The sequence below is a fragment of the Octopus sinensis genome, linkage group LG1, assembly GCF_006345805.1.
Source record: "Octopus sinensis linkage group LG1, ASM634580v1, whole genome shotgun sequence".
Lineage (NCBI taxonomy): Eukaryota > Metazoa > Mollusca > Cephalopoda > Octopoda > Octopodidae > Octopus > Octopus sinensis.
The window spans coordinates 128,754,720-128,767,761 of NC_042997.1; the positions used below are offsets into that span (position 1 = coordinate 128,754,720).

Here is a 13,042-nt window from a genome sequence, read left to right on the forward strand (position 1 = left end):
AACATTCTAGCCATAACTGTTCTGTTTTTCAGGAATATCTACTGTGCTTTTCTTTCCTAATTTTAAGACATTGTGATGTAATCTGGAGAAGATTTTGCTGTTATTTCCAGCAGGTTGAACCATCATATAGAGGCCCCCTCACTAGATTTCTCTTCTTGCAGTTAAAATAATAGTCAAGTGTTAAGATTGATATAAACAATTATTCTCTAACTGGCAGTACTCCAGAATGGCTGCAGTCCAGAGGCAGAAACAATAGCCACTAATAACATTATTATCAATGTCATCATTCTCATGACCATCACCGTCAACACTATCATCGCCACTGTCATCATTAGCATCAAATCAAAAGAGGCTTCTGTGTAAGTATTTGTGTGTGACATAGCAATCAAATCTCCCTCACTTCATGCTTTGTGCCTGAAAAATAAGATGAGATAGTCACAGTGATGTGTTTCTCAATCAAAGATAAGCTGGAGCTGAAAAATTGCACACCGTCATCATCCATACCATCGTCATCAACTTCATCGTGATCACCCTCACCCTTATCCACCACCATCATCATAATCATCCCAATCATCATCTTCATCACTGTTATCATCACCATCATTATATTCATCATCATATTCATTATCATCATTTCCTTGTGATGCACCTGAGCACTGTATACAATAATTTCATTATTATTATTATTATTGTCATTGTTATTTTCACCACTATCACTACACTCTTTGCCATGATCATCATCACTGCCTTCATTTACTTCTTCATTAACCCCCCATACACACACTCATGTAGTGTCAGCTATGCCCCAACCAATCTGGTGGTGGTGGTGGTGTGTGTGTGTGTGTGTGTGTGCAACTGGAATGTTGACTGGTGTATTTATTTTGTAAATCACATGTGAACCAGGTGGCAATTAGCTTCTTTCTCACAGCATGAGTTGTTGTTTATTAACCGTAATGAAGCAAATCTGTAACTAATAGCCTTACAGCCATGACTGTCCATTCTGATACCATAATACATGCCAGACTACATTAGTCAATGTATATTTGCATTTTTCTAAGGATGGTTAGTTGTGATTTGAGGGAAATTTAGCTACTATTTCTAACAAGTAAATAGAGATTTCTTTTATTGACTTGCTGGACAGGTGTTGCTTTGGTGAGTCCACTAATTTCGTCTTACATTCTGTGCTTGGCAACAAGACATGCATTTAAATATAAGTAGATGTTACTAAAATAAGTCTAGAAGATATTTTTGTCAGCCAGCAGAGTGGCTATCAGGTAAATGTTAGTCTCCAAGGGAAACAAGATATTCTGACTTCTCTTCCGCTTCATTCTTATTATCATCATCACCTTCATTGTCATCATCATCATCATTGCCCTCATCATCATCATTGCCCGCATCATCATCATCATTGTTTAATTTCCGTTATCTGTATTGTTGCTATACACTGTCACTATTTACTCAATGTCTTGTAAATGTTCCCCATACAGTGCCAGTGTTGTTATCTCTCAGTGGATTATTGCAGATATAATGGAAACTCTTGTACCTTATTTGTTAACAAATACCATTTATAGAGTTCATCTAAATACTATTATAGTTATTGTGTGCAGTGTTTGACTTTTTATTTTATTATTCATTTATTATTATTGATAGATGTTCAGAGCATACATTATAGAATATAATAAAGTCAGCTATTCAATGGCAAACTCCTCTCACTTAATGCCAGTTATTGCTGAAACATAATACATTCACACTCATCCATTGAAGATGACACTAAAAATCTATCTACCATTCTTCCGTTGCCTTTGTAAAGCTGTCCTGTCATCCCTGTCTCAGAATAAGGGCAAAAATCTCAACAGAAAGCTACATTAGTATTCAATAAAGAAAATGTTTCATAAATGTTGCCAAGTCTTGTTTTCAATTATTTTAGATGCTCTACTTTTGGTAAATGTGCTCAGCTTCTGTGACTCTATTAATGTATAATATATTGCAACTCTGTTACATATATGTAGCTATATTGATTTACATATGGAATAGTGTGTAATGTTACATATATGTAATTATATATATATATATCATCATCATATATATATATATAATAAATATATATATATATATAATATATATATGATGATTATATATATATATATATATATATATAAATATAATCATCATCATATATATTATATAATAAATATATATATATATATAATATATATATATATATATATATATATATATATATAATCATCATCATATATATTATATATAATAAATATATATATATATATATTATATATATATATATATATATATATATATATAATATATATATATATATATATATAATCATCATCATCATATATATTATATATAATAATACATATATATATATATATAATATATATATGATGATTATATATATATATGATTTCTGTCTCCACATTGTGGGTACATATGTTTTCATTGTGGTGAATTCTGTATTACATAATAGATTTATATACATCAGTTTTAAGCTGCATCTCTTTGGCTATTAATACATAAGAAACTCTATTACATCTCTGTGATCTTTTAATTTATATATATATTTGTGATAATGTTAATGTATATGTATGTGTGTCTAAGTATGTATATAGATATATATATATACATAGATATGTTTTATAATAGATTAATATACATCATTGTGGCTATATAAATTTATATTTAGCATTTCTCAGTCACTTTTTTGTGGGTATGGATATTTACATAAATTAGCTCTGTGTTTCATATCTGTGGCTAGTGGCTATACAAGTTAACATATGTATATCAGTTCTATGTTACATATCCATAGGTATTTATATTATTGTGGAAAAATAGATTTATATACATATCTTGTCACAACTTTATCATATATATATAGTAGTTCTCTCAGTGGACAAGGCTGCAGTCCACCCTAGGCTCTGCTTTTATGGGATTGCACATTTGGCTCTGCTGTATAAACCTTAATAGTGGGCAGTGAGAAGGACTCAAGTGCTGCCCCAAGTGACACACACTCTAGGTATACCACTGATTTCTCAGTTTCATCTTTGTAGGTGTGGTAGGGTGTGTAAATAGATAGATAGACAGACAGACAGAGAGGGCAAGAGCTCTTTGTGTGTTACATATCTTTAGCTGTTATAATTTTTTTTTATATATATATTAAAAGCTCAATGTTATGACTATTTGGTTTATATAGATTAAGTTGCTCTGTTATAAAAGAACATCTTTCAGTCAGCAGAGAATGGAGAAAATATTAGGTTTCTGAAATATATCATTTGTTTGTCATATTTTGATCTCATGTATAAATATCCGATCACCATCAGTAGATGACCATTCTCTTGATAATGTATTGTGCTTCCTTCCATCTCCCTAGCCATTTCAAATTAAGATATCAATTACATAATATTCGTTAATTAATTACAATTATGGGTTAGGTTTCCACAAATAACAGTAATTATTGAAAAAGTGAGTTTTCTTTTTGGACATTCAGTTTAAATGTTAACTAGCTGATGGTAAGATGAGGTTTATTTTTTTCTCATAGTTTGCATGACAAAATAAAAAATAGCTAAATTTCCCTTCATCGACACCAATATATACTTACTACAGAATTATTTTATAAAAGCTCCAGCAATATTAATTTTGAAATACACAACAATCTCAACAGTTATTTTGTTATTATATCCAAAATGTTCCACCTCTTGAAAAATATGTAAAAAAAATCACAACAGTAAATTTTGTTTGTGGATATAATGGACATTAGCAGACAGTTAATGTCAGTATTTACTAAAATATTATTACTTTTAAACTGCTACTACTGTCCTATAAGCAACATATATATATATATATATATATATATATATATACATACATACATACATACATATTCACACATACATACACACATTTGTATATGTATGCTTGTATGTGCCTATATGTATGTGTGTATTGTGTAAGTATGTAATTCCTTTTTTCTATATACAGGGTTTCCCATAACAGGAATAAATTGTTGAAACGATTTCAAAAAACAGTAATAAAAATACTTTTTATGTATAAAAGAACAGTTTTTTTTTATTTTTCGGTTAAATGGTTGGGATTTATGATTTACTATATAAATTGTTCACTTACATTACCGTTTTCTTTACATTCCAATTCCAAGCGTGTTACAGCTTTTGTGTCACATAGAATACAATATTCGTGCATTATTTCTTTTTTGTATTTTGATGGAATTAGGATAATAATGATGATGTATATAAGAGAAATTGTTATGAGTTCATAGTGCTAGAATTTTGACCAAAAAACTTGTTTCATTATGTATTATCGTTGTTGCTGCTGCTGTTGTTGTTGTTGTTGTTTAACCCCAGGTCAAACTCGATAGAGCAGGCATATGATCAAAGATATTCCAGCTGTAACCATCCTATTAAATTTACCTCAATTATCCAGTGTCTCCTTCCTTTCTTTTAATGTGTTACAGTATGTTTTGCAGATTTAGCTGCTTTTTCTACTCGTTCAAGCACCATGTAGAAGATCCTTGTTGACATTTGCTCCATTATGGTTTTGTGGTTGTTGCTTAGTCCTCACTGAGCACAGATTTAGCAGACCTATGATTAAAAGCATTCCAACCATGCTCATTGTCATTTTTCAGGTATCACTATGTAATTCTTCATTAACCAGAATATTTTTAAATATCATTTGTTTGAAAATTGAAGGGAAATTTGGCTACTGTTTCTTGTAAATTGAGTAACTACATAGAGCTTCCCCCATCACCTTGTCTCAGGTTATATTATTGTTTGTGTAGGTAGGTAAGGAAGATTACAGTCTTCAGTAATTTGCAACTTTGTAATTTAGGAGACAATTGTGTGCTGTTGTTGCAATCACATACTACAGATGCATAGTGCAAAACTACTATATCATGTACAATACTACAAATATCATTATCTTTGTATGTAACTGTGATATATGAATTCACACACATACACACACACACACATGTACAGAGGGAAAGATTGCATTTATTTTATTGCAGCATTGTGCGAGATTCCCTGACTAAAGTGTCTGTCTGTAAAGGTTTGCTTTATTATCTAAGATATTTGTTTTCTCTCTCTGTTCATGAAATATCATAAATCATTTCCTGGAATCCAACCTGGTACAATTGAAAATAACTGAATTGTTGATACCTTGATGATCTATTGGATGGTTAGGAGTTACAATCAAATGTATTCTTTCATTACATCTGCACTTAGAAATTTTTTTAGGTAAGATGAAAACTCTTCTCAATTAGATCTGAAGAAATTTCAGTGACATTTTTCATTTGTTCTGACCACTGGTCAACAATTGAGAAGTGATCTGCTTTCTGAATGTCTTGCATGGCTTTGCTGTTTGCTGATATCAGATGTAAGACTGAAGAGATCCTTATGTGGCTAATACTTTAACTGATAGTCATGTGAAGTAGCAGCTACATTGTTACTGTTTGTATAATACAATTCATTTCAAGATAAATGTCTAATCAAGTGCCATCCGACATTTATGATTAATAGATTCCTCTTTTTATATGAAATGTATAAAGAAATATTTACTATCTTAATATAAGTCTGGATGTTTTTATTAACAATTTAAAAGTTACATTTTTATGTATCAGATAATTTTCTGTACATTTTATTATTGTTGTTATTTTTAGTTTTTATTTATTTATTTTTTCCACATTAGCAGAAACTGTGACACACATCTTGATTTGGATAATCAGTGGTAGAAAACCTTTCTAATTACCAAGTGTGTTTTACTTTTATCTTGTCAGATAAAAGCAGCTCAGACACGTTTTTCCTGAAATTAGTGCCATAAATGTGTTGAATGTAGATAAGAATCTAACATTGCTGCCAATTCACTCGACAGAATCAAATTGATGGAGAAATAAGATTAAATGTGTAGTGGGATTATCTAACCAGATCTATAGCTTAGCTAATTTAATGATAAAATATGCTCATATAAGTTTCTCTGTAATTACGATACTTTTTTCTTGGTGTCCAGAACCATCTTTTGAAGCTAGTATGTTGACTGAATTCTCTCTAGTGTCAGTAATACAACATTTATTACAACATAAAATGTACAAAAAATGTGAAACAATACAATCTGGCACAGATACAATGTGGAATCTTTTTAACCATTTCCTTACAAATTGTTCTTAATAAGTTTAATGTTCTAACCCTAAGACATTTTATTGGTAGTACAGTTTACTATATTCTAACAAGCACAATTAGATATACTCAAACATCCACACACATTACCCCACACATATATACAAATACAGAACATGCAAACAGAAACATACACACACATATACACATGTATGTATTTACTGAAAGACATGTAAGGAGATATGCTGTGACAGTGAACCACTTTAACAGTTCTGATAATTCAGTTAGTTCAAACTTTACTTTCTTTTGTGTCTATCGGGGATTATTACTTTGTTTCTTTTTGAGCCAATGAAGAGCTATCTACATAGTTGCCTAATCAGCCAGAAATAGCAGCTAAATTACATTCTAGTGTTTTAATAAAAGGAAAGTCTTGTTGGATAATACAGTTTTATATACAGAACAGAATGGTTATATTTGGAATGCATTTGAACCATATGTTTGCTCAATCAGAGCTAGCCTAACAATAATCACACCTGTATTTTCCTTCAAAGACACATTTACAAGCTACAAAAAAATTTTAATATTCACTAACATTTTTTATTGCTTGTTTCCCTTATTGTAGCAATTTCCTGTCATTTTACTAAAATTTAATAAAATCCATTTCAAAGTGATTTCTTATTCCCCGAACTATTTGCAACTTCTTTGGTTACAGAACATATTATCTTTAATTCCTCTATTCCTTTACCAGTTTGTTCTTTTACCTGTTTCAAGTCTTTGTGACAGTAACTAAACTGTAGCACTACCTTGAAAGGTTTCAGTCCATGACAGCAACCACAGTACTTATTTGGTACTTATTTTTCCAATGCTATAAAGTAGACTGACTAAGATGACCTGGATATAAAGAATGCAAATGGAGGTGGAAATAAATACCACAAGGTATTTTTGCTCAATGGTCTGATTCTGCTTTCCTTTCTCAATATACACATACCTTTCTACTTTGTGTGTGTGTGTGATGTAAATGTTTGTATGCTTCCCAACCAAATGGTTTCAGGTTTCAGTCCCACTGTGCAGTACCATGAGCAAATGTCTTCTACAATAACCAAAAGCTTGTGAGTGGATTTGACCGATGGAAACTGAACTGAAAGAAACCTGACATATATATATGTGTATGTATGTATTTATGTATGTGCATGTATACACACACACAGAGGTGTTCACTCTATCACAGCCTCTGCAGGTGGTGTTGTGACTTCTATTGCAACTTCTCCACTTACTCTGTACCTTCATAGACGTGTGAATTACAAGATCCCTTACTTAAAAAAATAGGTAAGGGTTAGCAATAGGAAAGGCATCTAGATGTAAAGCAATGGTTCAATAATATATTCAAGAATGCAAGCATGGAAAAAATGTAGATGTAAAACAAATTAACAACATATAGTATGTTAGTCTGTAAAGTAGACAGTATGTTGGTCTGTAATGAAAAGCATGCATTTGTCCAAGATGGTGTCAGGACATGATTATCATTACTGCAGAACTTTCTAAACATGGATTGTGATATTAGAGAAAGCTGATCCCTGCAATATTGCCTAAACCCAAAGTTCATCATACATTCCTATGTTAGCTTTTCATCAGATTTGTTGATCAAGCGCAAACAGAGGATGGCGTAGCATTTTTAGGTTTCCAGTTTTGCTTTCCAGTCTTTTACAACATAAGCAATTACATTTTCTTTTTTTTTTTTTGCATCTTCTTCATTATTGGAGATAAATACTTGAAAAATTAGGTTAATTATGATTATTGACAAAAAGATTATTCTAACTCACTTTTTCCTTGTTTCTTACATGTTATTTCTTGCCATAGTATTCTGATTAAAGATGAAATTCATGATTTGTAAATATTTGATTAGTTTTTCTTTACATTTTCATTCAACTTGCTGAATCTAATTTATTTTCTAGTCTTATTTCAAATTACAAATCAACAGATTTTTGTTTCAATCCCCAGTTTCTCCTCTAACAGTTAATTTCAGCTGATGACGGAGTCCATTTATTTTTTACATCTGTTTCTTTTGACTTGCTTCTTTTGTATTTGTTGATTTTTTAATAAGATTTAATGAGATATTACAAAGAAAAAACTTTGCTTACAATTCTAATAATGTAGGTCACTAAAAGAATCACTAATCAAAGACAAACTTTTGGCTTGTTCTTGTGTTCTAATAAGATTCACCTAGTCATTCCATTATATGGTGTAATTATAGGCTTTTTATAGTCTAATTGCTTTGAAACATAGCAGTTATGACCTGACAGAGATTCAAGCTTACAGTATTTCCATAGATAGAAAATAGATAAAGGTAGATTAAAGTAGGTTGGCATTACTTTTGGTAACTCATTCTCTGATTTCTAAACTAAATGGAAATAATTAAACATCTTGCAGAGGAGAATATTTCAGCTACGTGGAACATCCTCTCGTTATCTATGTCTTGTTATCACCTAAGATTAGAAATCTGTCGGCAATACAGATACTAAAATTGGAATGATACAGAGAAGATTAGCATGGCCCCTGCACAAGGATGACATGAAAATTCATGAAGTGATCCATATTTTCCAACAGTGGTGTCCCAGCATGGCCACAGCTTTGAGCTGAAACCGATAAAAGAATATATATATCATCATCATTTAACATCTGGTTTCCTTGCTAACTCTTTTCCTTGGGTTAGATGGTTTGACTGGAACTGGTAAGTCAGAGAGCTGCACCAGGTTCCAGTCTGACTTTGCATGGTTTCTACAGCTGGATGCCCTTCCTAATGCCAACCACTCCGAAAGTGTAATGGGTGTTTTTTACATGCCACTGGCACAGGTGCTATTTACATGACACCAGCAACGTCCATGACTACAATTTCACTTACATGACACTGACAACAGCCACAACTACAATTTCACTTGATTTGATGAGTCTTCTCTAGCACAGCATATCACCAAAGGTCTCAGTCACTTGTCATTGGCTCTGTGAGGCCCAACACTCAAAGATCATGCTTCACCACCTCATCCCTCACCTCCATGAGGCCCAGCATTCAAAGATCATGCTACTGGCAATGGCCACAACTATGATTTCATGGGTGCCATTTACATGATACTGGCAATGGCCATGACTATGATTTCACTTAGCTTGACAAGTCTTCTCAAGCACAGCATATCGCCAAAGGTCCTGATTACTAGTCATCACCTCTGTACATTCCTCACTGTGTCCCTGGGAAGATGCATACATTCCTCTCTGTGTCCTGGGGAAGATCCTCAAGCACTTTCCTCATCTTGCCCATCAGCTCTACATTGTTGTTGCATGCAGAACAGTTGGTGTCATTCTAAACTACACCACTCTCTTTGAAATCCATGAGATTACAATTGCAGGAATAAGGAGGCCAGAAATTAGGGCTGGTGAAATTGTAGAATTTCTCTGACATTCACTTCTGACACCTTTCCAAAGTATGGCAAGGAGCCAAATCCTATTGCCACACATATAGCCTTCCAGCAGCAGCCCACTCCAGCCAGGGATTGGCCACAGTCACCAGCAGCTTCACATAGCCCTATGAAATGAGCTAAGGGTATGTTCAAAGATTGGTGTGACATAATGTCACATTCAATGGATATACACTTGAAGACCATCACAATTTGGGGGAACTTAGTTTTCATGATTTATAGGACATCACATGGATTGTAGGCAAGCCATCTGTTCTTCTGGGTGTTGTGCAACTGATCCCAGCAGTTTTTTCTCATCTTAGAAGAACCAGGTCATTTCCAGCTCAGCAGGATGCCTCAGTTTGTTCCGGAACTTTGTCAAGTGCTCCTCCTTGTTCTTTGCTGTCAGAATTTGTCCCTGAACACTCTTGTATGTGTGGTAATGAAAGTCCCCATTCAGGGCTAGCTTCATGGTGGTGACCCCAACACCCATCTCTTGCCACAGCCCAGATTCTCTTGCTCAGATTTTCCATCACCTTGATAGAATTCTGATGTGCAGACACAGAACGCCTGCTGTGTTCCTTCATAGTCTCCATTGCAACTATCCTTGTCATGTTTTACAGCCTTTACAATGTATCATAATACAGTTAATTCTTCTATTCTTTAGATGGCTTCACATCAGTTACTTTTTCTCAACTACAACTATTATCATTATGCTCTTCAATACCAATACATCAAGCTGTTCTTGAAAGAAGGAGACATAAAAACCTTTAAATTTAGCCTGAACAACATGTATATACGTATGTGTGTGTGTGTTTTTTTGGGGGGGGGGGTCATATGCAGCAGAAGCCATATTAGATTAATATAAACATATGTGCATCATACCTAATGCAAATACATTGTCAAAAGGCAAATTGACTGTAGTATTTCTCCAGAGATAATATCTGTTGTGGATATACTGTGTTCAAAAACACAAATATATTAGTAGCAGACAAAAATAGCCAGCAGCTTTGAGAAGAATGCTAGCTGTGTATTTCTACTTCATTGGTATACGTGTGTGCTCTTAAACACAGTATGTCGATAAGAGATATTATCTCTGGGTGAACACCACAGTTAATTTGCCATTTTGTGACATGATGATACATACATACATACATATATATATTTCACTTAGGCATTGCAAGACTAATAACCTAGTATAGAACTCGATATACATATGTTTCAGAACAAAGTGTTAGATGAGTATAGAGCAGTAATAGGAAAGAGATGACACAAGAAAAACAATGGTTATGTTATGAACTTCATTAGCTAATGAAGTTTATAACATAACCATTGTTTTTCTTGTATCATCTCTTTTTCTCATATTCTTTCTTTTATTCTTTTACTTATTTCAGTCATTTGACTGCAGTGAAGCTGGAGCACCACCTTAAAGGGCTTTAGTCAAAGAAATTGTCCCCAGGACTTATTCTATGTAGGCCTAGCACTTATTCTATTGGTCTCTTTTGCCAAACTGCTAAGTGACAAGGACATAAACACACCGGCATCAGTTGTCAAGTGATGGTGGGGGGGACAAGCACATGCACGCACTCAAACATATACGACGGGCTTCTTTCAGTTTCCATCTACCAAATCCACTCACAAGGCTTTGGTCGGCCCAAGGCTATGATAGAAGATACTTGCCCAAGGTACCATGTAGTGGAACTGACCCTTGATCCATGTGGTTGGGAAGCAAGCTTCTTACCACACTATAGTCATTGGAGGCAAAAGAGAGCAACTCTAATGTTGTTTGTAGAGTGTCACAGACTGTTGAGATTGATGCAGCTGGTATTTAGCTTCAATATCTGCCTGTGGAAGAACCATGGCTAGGAAGAGAATTCCAGGGGAATTGCAGTTCTGATTAAATATGTGATAGAGTGTTTAGGATAGGACACAGTAAAGATAATGTGAGGAAAAGAAGAGATAGATGTGTTCAGTCACCAGCCTGAGGAAATTATGCAGTCACTGGTTTAAATGAGCAAAGACTGTTATAATAGTAGCAGAAGAAAGAGGGAGGAAATAGCATATTAGTGAGCCAATAGTTGAAGTGTGTTGCTGTGTCTTTAGCAATCTTCAGTGAATGGCTTTCTTGTAGATTGTATTTTGTCATTGTGTCCATTCATAGCCAAGACACTTAACATTTGCTAGCTAAGCAAATTTAGTTATCATTAGATTCCAAACATAGCTACCATTCATCAATGTAAGCAGCACAAGTATCATGAAATTAATGAATGTTTTGTTAGTTTTCTGTGCCAGTCTCAAGAGTTCTTATGTCTGGAGAAGGCTGCTGGAAACCATGGAAGTATCACTACCACCACCTTATGAGATCTTGAAATCATCATCTTTAAGACTTATATTTTCTCATAAGATTTTCAACAGTATAATGTGGAAGAAGTAAACAGCACCAGAAGAGATTGAATGTTGATGGGTGTATATGCTTCAGAAATAGCAAAATGGTCAGGAAGCTGGAAATAGCAGAGAAAGGACAGTATGAAGTAATATCACTGATCACTGAAGTGTGTTCAAATTATAGAAAAGGTAGACAGAAAATACAGCATACCGGTTGGCCAGAGAGGCTGAAGTATGTTTGTGACTTTACGCTAATCATCCAGGTGATATTTTTCTGAATGTAGCATAGAGTGTCTGAGTGTGCTGCAGCAGAACCATCCTAGATGTGAGAGCTATACTCTAATATGGGCCTTACTTGAGTTTTGTAGAGGAGACTGTTTGGTTGGAAGCTGAAGTATCTTTTGGCTTTGATAGAAAGACCCAATCATTAGTATGTGATCTTAGATATGTTAAGCATGAGCTTTTGTCAGAGAAGATCCTCAGAGGTTGTGGGGTCCAATACTTGGAGCATTTGTGAAGATTCTGGTTCATTATGCTCCTTATTTAAGGAGATATGGTGTAACGATGAGTAGTGCTTATGTTCTCTTGCTGTTGAAAGAGACAATATCGTCATCTCCACTTTGGAGGATGCTTTCAACACCATGTAGAGATTACTGTTGTATCATGACTTATGTGGGCAGAAATGTATGTTGACATCACAATGTAAGTCAAATATGAACAGCTTGAACAATGTGTAATATTTGAAGTTATTCCACACTTTATTCAGTTTTTAATGAAGAAAAATGTTATTCTTAAATCAAATTTGACTTTATGGTGACAATGAAGGAGGTAAATGTATGAATGTATTTTCTACTGAGTATTGCGACTAGGAAAAATTGTGAAAATAATGTGATCGTCTGACATTGTGGTTACTCTACCTCTAAGAATTAACAACCAAATCACATTGCTGTCTTAAAAAGAGAAAAACAGTATCCAAGAGAATGTAGTTATGGAATAACTTCACCTAAAACAAGACAAAATTATCAGAGCTTGGATACATTAGCTAATGAATTTGCTTGATCAGAG

The 13,042-nt window shown here is 33.7% G+C and overlaps 1 protein-coding gene and 1 non-coding gene across 3 annotated transcripts in view; both read left to right on the plus strand.

Annotated features, from left to right (window-relative positions):
• Positions 1-13,042, plus strand: part of LOC115216733 (low-density lipoprotein receptor-related protein 6-like) — a 719,088-nt gene that overhangs the window by 515,205 nt on the left and 190,841 nt on the right. The window lies entirely within an intron of this gene.
• On the plus strand, positions 8,639-8,744 carry LOC115220407. Its single transcript, XR_003882525.1, has one exon. It is a non-coding gene; the product is annotated as a U6 spliceosomal RNA (small nuclear RNA).